Below are 9,169 nucleotides of genomic sequence, written 5' to 3'. Positions count from 1 at the left end.
ATTTAGGGCAATCTGGAGGGTTAATTAGAGCCCACCACGGCGATTTAATCCTGCATTAGGTAAAGACGCTGTACAGACTGTGGAACACTTGACTTATGCAAATATGACCTTACACAGATTGTTCTATGAAGCCCATAATAACATTTTAGACATGGAAATTTTCCCTGTGGGCAGAAACACAAAGTTCTGTGTGGCTGATTGCTGGGAAGCCAGAGTGCTGGGCAGGCAGGGCCATACAAGGGGAGGGCCTTCGGACTTTGCTTTCAGGTTGCTCTGTTTTCCTATGGATTTTTTGCTAGGGTACGTGTGCTATTTCAGTATTGTTTGTGTTGTTACTCCATTTATTGCATTCTAACTGTGACTGAATAAACCAGGTAATAGCAAGGGGTACATTAGAAGAAAAAAAATGAAAGTTTAAAGGTTCTTAAAAATGCCAAAGCTTTTATTCCATTGTATGTGGATTTTATTTGGCTACTTGAACACTGAAAAGTATTTTGAGCAAAAGCGCAAGCATAATAGAGCACATAATATTTTCTGCACATGGTACAATGCTTAAGAGTCTAGGTTTTGGAGCTAGACAGATGAATTCTGGGGTTTGTCTCCTCTTCGCTATATGCCCTTGTCAGATTGCTTACTGTCTTCCAGCTCAGTTTATCTTCTATAAAGTGGGTGTGATGATACTGGAGTCTCATAAGATTTTCCTAAAGATTAAATGAGATAATACATGTAAAGTGCCTAGCTTTTGGTCTGGTACTTACAAAATCATGCAACTCACAATTAAATTTCATTTTTGCATTGTTGGTAACATTTACATTTCATAAATAGCACCTGCTGTGATAGCACTATGGTTTTTTTTTTGAGTACTTACAAAAGCAGGATCTAAATGAAAAGTTAGCAATAATGCAGATAAAGGATGAAATTTAAAAATGTATACTATGTACTCAAATGATAATTCAAACAAAGAAGACAGAGAGGTAAAGTAAAATGCTTATAATGCAATGCTGTGGGAAGCCATGGGTGGTTCAATAGATTTTAAAATTTGTGCCAATGTTCAAAATGTGAAAGTGAGAGTTTGAGAAGGCTAGTGCAGTCATAAAAGCCATACAAATTATCCTAAAATGTTATGAATAATTATAAGGAGAACCTGATATGGCACATAGCAACTTTTTATTGTGAATTAAATTGGGCTGTTTTAGGGAATGATGTCAAAAAGGGGCAGACAATAAACAGTCAGTATTAAAGAACATAAGCTAGTCATGCATTACTTCTCCTAAAGGGTTCATGTGTTGGTTAAAGCTAGTACTGGCACTGGTCTATCATTTAGAACATCCACGTGGACTCGAAGGCCTTGGCAAGCTTGCAAATGTGTGTATGTTTGAGCCAAACGTGCTTTGCGAGACAGTGGGAGCAGCACGGGTGGAAAAAGTGAGTACATTTGGGTCTCTGAGGAAACCCAGGGCTAGACCATGCTTTTATCTTTCGAGATCTTTGGCAATAGAATAACCATCAGTCCTAATGGCTTAGTGTTGCCTGAGGCTCTTTTTCCATTGTGTGAATTTATATTTTTATCTTCTTGACTTTCAGTTGCTGATAGGTTCTCCCTGATTGACTTCTTACATTCCTGTTTGGCCTACATTTACTTGGAGTACACCTGTATCCCATTGAGAGAGAGCTTCTTAGGCTGCTAAATTGAACGCTTCATTTATTTACTTTTTCTTTGTCTAGAAGTTGGACTGGCAAGGCCTCTGAAGTTGTGAGTTGACTCTGCCTAGGCTGCTTGTTCTTCAGTCTCAGAACATCCTTAGCCACAGGTCATCGTTAAGAATGATTCACTTATTTCATCGTGGTGAGAAAGAACACTTAACATGAGATGGACCTGCTTGACACATAGGTGCAATATTGCAAAGCAGATCTCTAGAGCTTATACTTGCTGAGCAGCAGGTGTTCACCTTTATAACTGTTGGAACTTTACACTTGTGGAACAGTAACTCTCTGTTTCCCTTTCCTGTAGTTCTGGCAACTGCCATTTTACTTTCTGTTTCTATGAGTTGGACTATTTCAGATCCCCCCCATGTAAGTGGAATCACTCAGTATTCGTTCTTCTGTTGCCACAGATAAACTTGCACCCACTGATGCTGCCTTGGATGACCTGGGATTTTTTTTTTTTTTTTTTGAGACAGTGTCTTGCTCTGTCACCCAGGCTGGCATGCAATGGCACAATCTCGGCTCATTGCAACCTCCGCCTTCCGGCTATAAGCGATTCTTCTGCCTCAGCCTCCCAAGTAGCTGGGATTACAGGCACACAACACCATGCCTGGCTAATTTTTATATTTTTAGTAGAGACAGGGTTTCATCATGTTGACCAGGGTGGTCTCGAACTCCTGATCTCAGGTGATCCACCTGCTTCAGCCTCCCAAAGTCCTGGGATTATAGGTGTGAGCCACCGCGCCTGGCCGGATCACCTGGGATTTTAATCTTCCCGCCTAGCACAGTGCCTGGATTGTAGGAGGCATTCAACATGTACTCTTTGAGAGAGATCTTATTTAGAGTCATTGAATTAAAAGGTTTGTTTGGGCTGGGTGTGGTGGCTCACACCTATAATCCCAGCACTTTGGGAATCTGAGGCAGGTGGATCACCAGAGGTCAGGAGTTTGGCCAACATGGAGAAACCCTGTCTCCCCTAAAAATACAAAAATTAGCTGGGCATGTTGGTTGGTGCTTATAATCCCAGTTACTCAGGAGGCTGAGGCAGGAGAATCGCTTGAACCCAGGAGGCGGAGGTTGCAGTGAGTGAAGATTGCGCCACTGCACTCCAGCCTGGGCAACAGAGCGATACTCCATCTCAAAATAAGTAAATAAATAAATACTTTATTTATTTACTTTTTGCCAAATAATCGATTTTTGTATTCTTTGGATGCGTGGAAGAAAAGGATTGTGGCCAAATATACATGTTTACCAATACAATCAATTTATCGCTAAGTACTAAAAAGTAAAAAATTACAGATGTGACAATAATAACAACAACATTCATCCTTTGTGCGTTTCCTGCCTGCTAGCCCTGGTGCTAAGCTTCATGTTCATTTAATCCTCACAACAATCCTGGAAGGTATGTATTAGAATCTCCATTTTGTAGATGAGTAGCAGTATTTTAAAGTTTGGGGAATAGCCAGGAAGGTCACAATATTGTTAGAACTGAGCTCATGCACTGGAGATTATGGAATGATTTGATCAATGTTACTCTGCTTCCTTCACTGTCTCCAAGCTCTGATGGAAAAAACAGCAGACCATTTTAGTCATCACCTGGACAAGCTTTTCTTTTTTTCTTTTTGTTGTTTTATTTCAATAGCTTTTGTGGTCCATGTTTTTTTTTTTTTGTTATATGGATGAATTATATAATGGTGAAATGTGAGATTTGAGTGAACTCATCACCTGAGTAGTATACATTGTATCTAATGTGTGGTTTTTATCCTTAGCCCTTTTCCCATCCTCTCCTTTCTGAGTCTGTAAAGTCCATAATATCACTCTGTATACTCATAGCTTAGCTCCCACTTGTGAGAGCTAAATGAGAACATATGGTTTTTGGTTTTCCCTTCCTGTGTTACTTCACTTAAAATAATGGCCTCCAGCTCCATCTGAGCTGCTGCAAAAGACATTATCTCATTCCTTTTAAAGGCTGAATAGTATTCCGTGGTATATATATGCCACATTTTCTTCATACACTCATTAGTCGATGGACATTTAGGTTGGTTCCACATGTTTGGGCAAGCTTTTCTTTCATAACATAGTTCTATTTTGTCATTTACTTTTGGTTTTACCATTCAGGGTGACAGAGGTATTTTAGATACTCTGATTATATTAAAGAATAAACCCCAAGACAGGTGTTTATTGAAATGAATTTAGTTTATCCAGACATATTCCTGGTTCTTAAGTATGTTTCCTTGTTCAAGTTCAACCATTTCAGTTTGGTTTCCTGCTAAACTTGGAGGAATCAAGTATTCTCTTAGAGTAAGAATTTTGCTTCTTGTCACTGAAATGATGAACTTGAGTGCCCCGTGAGACATAAATTGCCAACATGCATCCTGGCATCCTGGAGTGATGTTTAGAGGGGAGTGGTAAGACTGTTCTAGAGTAGTTTCAGTGGAAATGTCTTTCTCTCTCTCTCCTCCACTCTCTCGCTATCATGTTTTCTCTCTCTCTACATTGTATGTTGAGGAGCACCAATCCCATTAGTAATAAAACTCAATCGCACTGAAAACAGCTGTGGTCAGAATAACTCCAAGGAACCATTCTTCAAAACCCACCGCGGCATGTCAGACCCCCGACTCCACGAACAGGGCAGAAGTTTGATCTTAAATTATTTGAATTTACCTTGTATTCTCCAGCTGTAAATAAACAAAAAGCCCCTTTCTTCCTAAATTTAAATCAGAACTGTTACTAATTTAAACAATTTGCTCAAGCTAATTTGCGGTCATTCATTTCATGCAGATTTTTAGTGCTTTGTAAAAATTACCCATGAAGAAAATCCACAGACAGATATTCTGGGTAAGTGCAGAGACATGAGGTTTCAAACAGTTGGCTCGGGCATAGGCACACCTTTTAATTGCACTGAACTTATGATGGGTCAACATTTCAAGGTTTATCTGAATTGTGCGTTACCTTGAGCACTGTCATCACATTCAGGGCAATCACTGACCTCGAAGGAAGAGTTAATAATGAATAGCAATTCAGCAATTGTCCATGTCACAAAATAACTGGGGAGATGGGGGCGGGGGGAAGGGGGGGGAGAGAGAGAGAGAGAGAGAGAGACAGAGAGACAGAGAGACAGAGAGTGAGTTAAAAACATGAAGCTAATGATTCCTTGGGTTTCATGTTCTTTTTCCAAGGTACAATGAACATGCACTCAGCCATCCATATTTTCTTTCCAACTTCCCTCCAGCTGTATTTAGGAACCCTGTCTCTGGCTGTGTCTTTTGTTTTGTGCCCCAAACTGGCTTGTATGGGAATAAAACTTGCCAGCCTTTTTCCTTGTGTGCGTGAGAGAATGAGTATTGGTTAAATTGATTTTACCCTCATCACATTAGGATTAGACTCCAAGAAGTGTGAGTCAGTTGCATCACAACTCAGAAACTCAACTCTTAAAAACTCGTAATATAATTTTTCCTCTTTTTCTTTTTAAAAATTCCTTACAAACCTCTCCTTACTTTCTCTAGGATGAGGAAATCATCCTTAACATAGAAAGATAATTATTCCACATTATTATTATTTTAATATTCTTTTCCTCATCTTCTTTGTGATGGTACCACTTTTTTTTTAAAGCACAAAACAATTCTTTTTCAGCCTCGTGCTCGTACTGAGACGTACTTGTTGTTAAGACTATCGGTTACAAAGCATGGTCTGAAATAAAGTACCCTGGCTTTGGAAAGCGAGCCCCTAAGCATGGACTGAGTGGGCTGGGCAATGAAGGCAAAGTGGAGGTACAGACCACCTGTGCAGTCCAGGTGTGGTCTCTTCCAGGCAACCCCTACATACTGTCCCGTCTCTGTCCTTCTGTCCACTGAAAAGTGCCTGTGAGAGCTCACTGAATTCCAGCCTCACCTCCCTGACAGGGCATCTCCGAACAGAGACTTGTAAGAATTCCTGCCAAGTAAGCTGCAGAATGCAAAGTGGTATATGAATATGTAATAGCAGCCATTATCAGTTGATCCCCCTGTCTTTGGAAAGAATCATTTCATTCATTGTGGAGAGAAGGAGGGGCAATTTGAAATGGCCTGAGGTAAGTGGCATTTCATAATATTGCCAATCAAATTAACCTTGAACCTTTCTCTGCTACTTAGAATTCCTGTTCTTTTTCTTCTTTCTCCATCATTGAGAATTAAGATGATGTGTATAAAACCACTTTTATCTCTGCAATATTGCACTTCATCTTGCCTTCCTTCCCCAGGGAGGAGGGAGAGGAACAGTTCTGTGCATCAATCAAACTGACTGAGACTTACAGTGGGGAAAAGTGAGGCTCTGTCACTGAATGCAGGATGTCTCAGCTGCAACCCAGGAATTGCTTCTCCCAAACTCCCCTTCCCTCCAGCACTGGATTCACAAATGCAGCTTGATCTGAGTCAGGCAGCATGAGCCTTAGATCAGAGCTGCCAAACATGCACTTATAAAATTTCACAGGAGTGCGGATCTGAGACTCTTTCATTTCCTGGTTCTCACACGTGGAATTTGAATCTTTGATAGAGTAGGTCTCTTTGGAGCTCCTGGCTGATTTTCTCTTTATCTGAGCAGAAAGCAGCCATTGTATAAATGTGTGTGGTAGGAGGCTATTTAATCTGTACATTTTGTAAGTGAATATTTAATAATCATGTACCTTTTCAATAAAATCATAGGTACACTCACATACACACACATGCTGTGAATATAGATATTTTTCTTTCTTAACTCTATCTCCCCAGATACATTAAGCAAATAAGAAATCTACCCTTTTTAGACAGGCCATGTCTTATTCCTAAATAGTCATTCTGCTCGTTAGAATGACTATTTTATTTCAATCGTGCTCTCCATTTTCTAACCCCCATAACTTTATTTATGCTGTTCCCACCTGGACTGCCTGTCCCTCCCTCTCAACATTTCTACCATGTATGTAACCTTATTATATAACCCCAAGACGACACAATTTTAATTCTATCCACTGTTAGTTCTTTGTCTTATACCTGCCTTAATGGAAGTGATTTCTTTCTTTTTTAAAACCTTAATAAACTTTGTAGCTATTTCATGGTACTTACTACATCATATTTTGTACTACATCTATGTGGTTCTTATTTTCCCTATTCTCCAAAATGTTATGATCTGTGTAGGCAAGAGCTGTGCTTGATATTCATGCTTTTTGCACCTAGTGGCAGAAGGATTCCAGAAGGTTTACAAAAGTTTACAGAAAATAAAGGAAATTAAAAACAAACGAGAAAAATGAGGACAACAAGTTTTCTTTGCAGCTGGACAGTATCTGGAACAGTGTCCTTTAAGCAGAAGGGTGGGGTACTGTGAGTCCCCCAGGTGGAGGTGGTCTCCAAGCTTCTCTAGTCAGCAGGCAGTGGAGCTCCTGGTCAGCAGCTGGAGTTTCCTCAAGTGCACCCAAGCTTGGACAGTAGATTTTGTCACTTTGTATCTATATTCCACGCAATTTATATTAATAGTTATGCCTGAGCAAATACATATAATATACATTCAATAATACACTTTTATCTCTAGGATCTGTGCCCAGTGAGGTAGAATGAAGTCGGATCCATAAGACAAAATGAGAAAGTGAGTCTTGGTCTTAGTATTGGATAAAGTACGCTGGCAAGCAAAGGTGATTCTTGTTTGGGGGATGGTTTGGGCAAATATGTAAAGGCAGCACCAGAAATAAATTGTGGTACATGTGGAGAGAGAGAGAGAGATAGAGGCGATAGAGAGAGAGAGAGAGAAAGAGAGAGAGAGAGAGAGAAACTCTCTCTTAGCCGGAGTAGAAGGGTCAAGTTGAATGTTGCTGATGACAGTACACTTGTTGGATATTCTTACCAAGACTGAGGAATACCAGAATGAAGGAAGTAGAAGGAAAGTTTTCTTTAAGATTATACATGTATTTATTATGTCATTGTTATTTCCCTCTAAATAGTAATAAACTAAAAGTCACGGTGACCCTACAATTGGTTGTCCAAACTGGAATATTTCTGAGAGTGGAAGGTGACACTGTTACTGATTCAGGATGGCAGGCACAAGCCAGCCCTCTCTGTGGCAGCCAGGATGTCCAGTCACCTTCTTGGTAGTGATTGTCATTTCTGTAGAAGTGATCAAAAGACCCATGTGACAACCGGATTTTTTTTTATACTGAAAATAGTTTAGGTTTATCTTTAGTTGTTCACTGACAAGTCTTTTTTTTTTTTTTTTTTTAACACAGCCTTACAGAATCACGGACGGTCAGTATCTTCCTCCGTATATTAGATGCGCTTTCCCATAGTGTTTTCTAGACAACCACAGGATGGTCGAATTCCCTCCCAGAGTGCTATGGATTTCCTCTGCATCTTTTTCTCCCTCTTGACTTCCTTCTTGACTTAGCTGGGACTTCTGTTGTCGTAGCTTGCCACATTTCCATTTGGGGGAAGTTGTATTAGGATAAGAATTGCTTTAAACTGTGGCTGTGCTGTTGATGACCTTCTTTGGCCAGTTAAAATTCAGCAGGGATTGAGGTGGTGTTGATTAAACGAACCAAGATGTCAGATGTGGGGAGAACCTAGTTTCACTACTCATAAAAAAATTCATAACAACATTGCATGACAATCCATTAGTCTGGTTTGGATATAATATGCTATTAAGAGTGACAAGGTGAATGGCAGGTATGCCTAATTTGAAAGAAGGTAAAGTTCTCCCTCTTCCCCCTAAAGCTTCATTCACACTGACAAAGAAATGTAGAGTTGTTTATCTAGAAAATCCAGGCTGAAAGCATTTACTACCAAAGACTAAAATTATACTGTCTTGAATGACCTCTATTGACGACTAACATTGATTTAATTCTTCGAATTATTGCCTAAATCTTTATTTCATGTATCGAGTGTAGAAAATAATGCAGAGGTGCTCTATAATCGAACGCCTGACAGTCTGAATAACATTCTTCAAAGGGCTTCCAGTCTTTTAAAATGTGATCCCCATTTTGGGAGCAGAGTGGGAACAATAGTAGTCAAAATTCTAAGGATGTACTTTGGAAACTAAGACTATGACACTTTTTCTTTTTTTTTTACTTTATTAACATAGTGAATGGAATGATATTATCTTAACATCGGAAAACCAGATGGGAGTGACTGGAACTCAGGAACTCACTGTTTTTTTTGTTGTCTTGGTTGCTTGGGAAAGGGAAGGGAGCCAGCTGATGTGATGTCTTATGTGTCAAGAATGCATAATCATCCACACATAAATAAAAGTTTTACAGTATCTAATAATCTGTAAATGAATACCGGTTTACAATGAAAACAATTATCCCTGTACAAAATGTCTCAATATGTTTATTATGGTTGCTTCAGATCAAGGATCAGATCTGATAGCGTAAGAGTTGGGTACGATTTGTCTTCTAGGGCTCTTCCTGCCTGAATCTGAGCTCCACCGGGCACTGAACATTGGTTCATAATAGACATTCTAGAAATAT

This window comes from Trachypithecus francoisi, unplaced genomic scaffold, assembly GCF_009764315.1.
Source record: "Trachypithecus francoisi isolate TF-2019V2 unplaced genomic scaffold, Tfra_2.0 Lachesis_group18, whole genome shotgun sequence".
Classification (NCBI taxonomy): Eukaryota; Metazoa; Chordata; class Mammalia; order Primates; family Cercopithecidae; genus Trachypithecus; species Trachypithecus francoisi.
Note: the sequence above shows the minus strand (reverse complement) of the source record.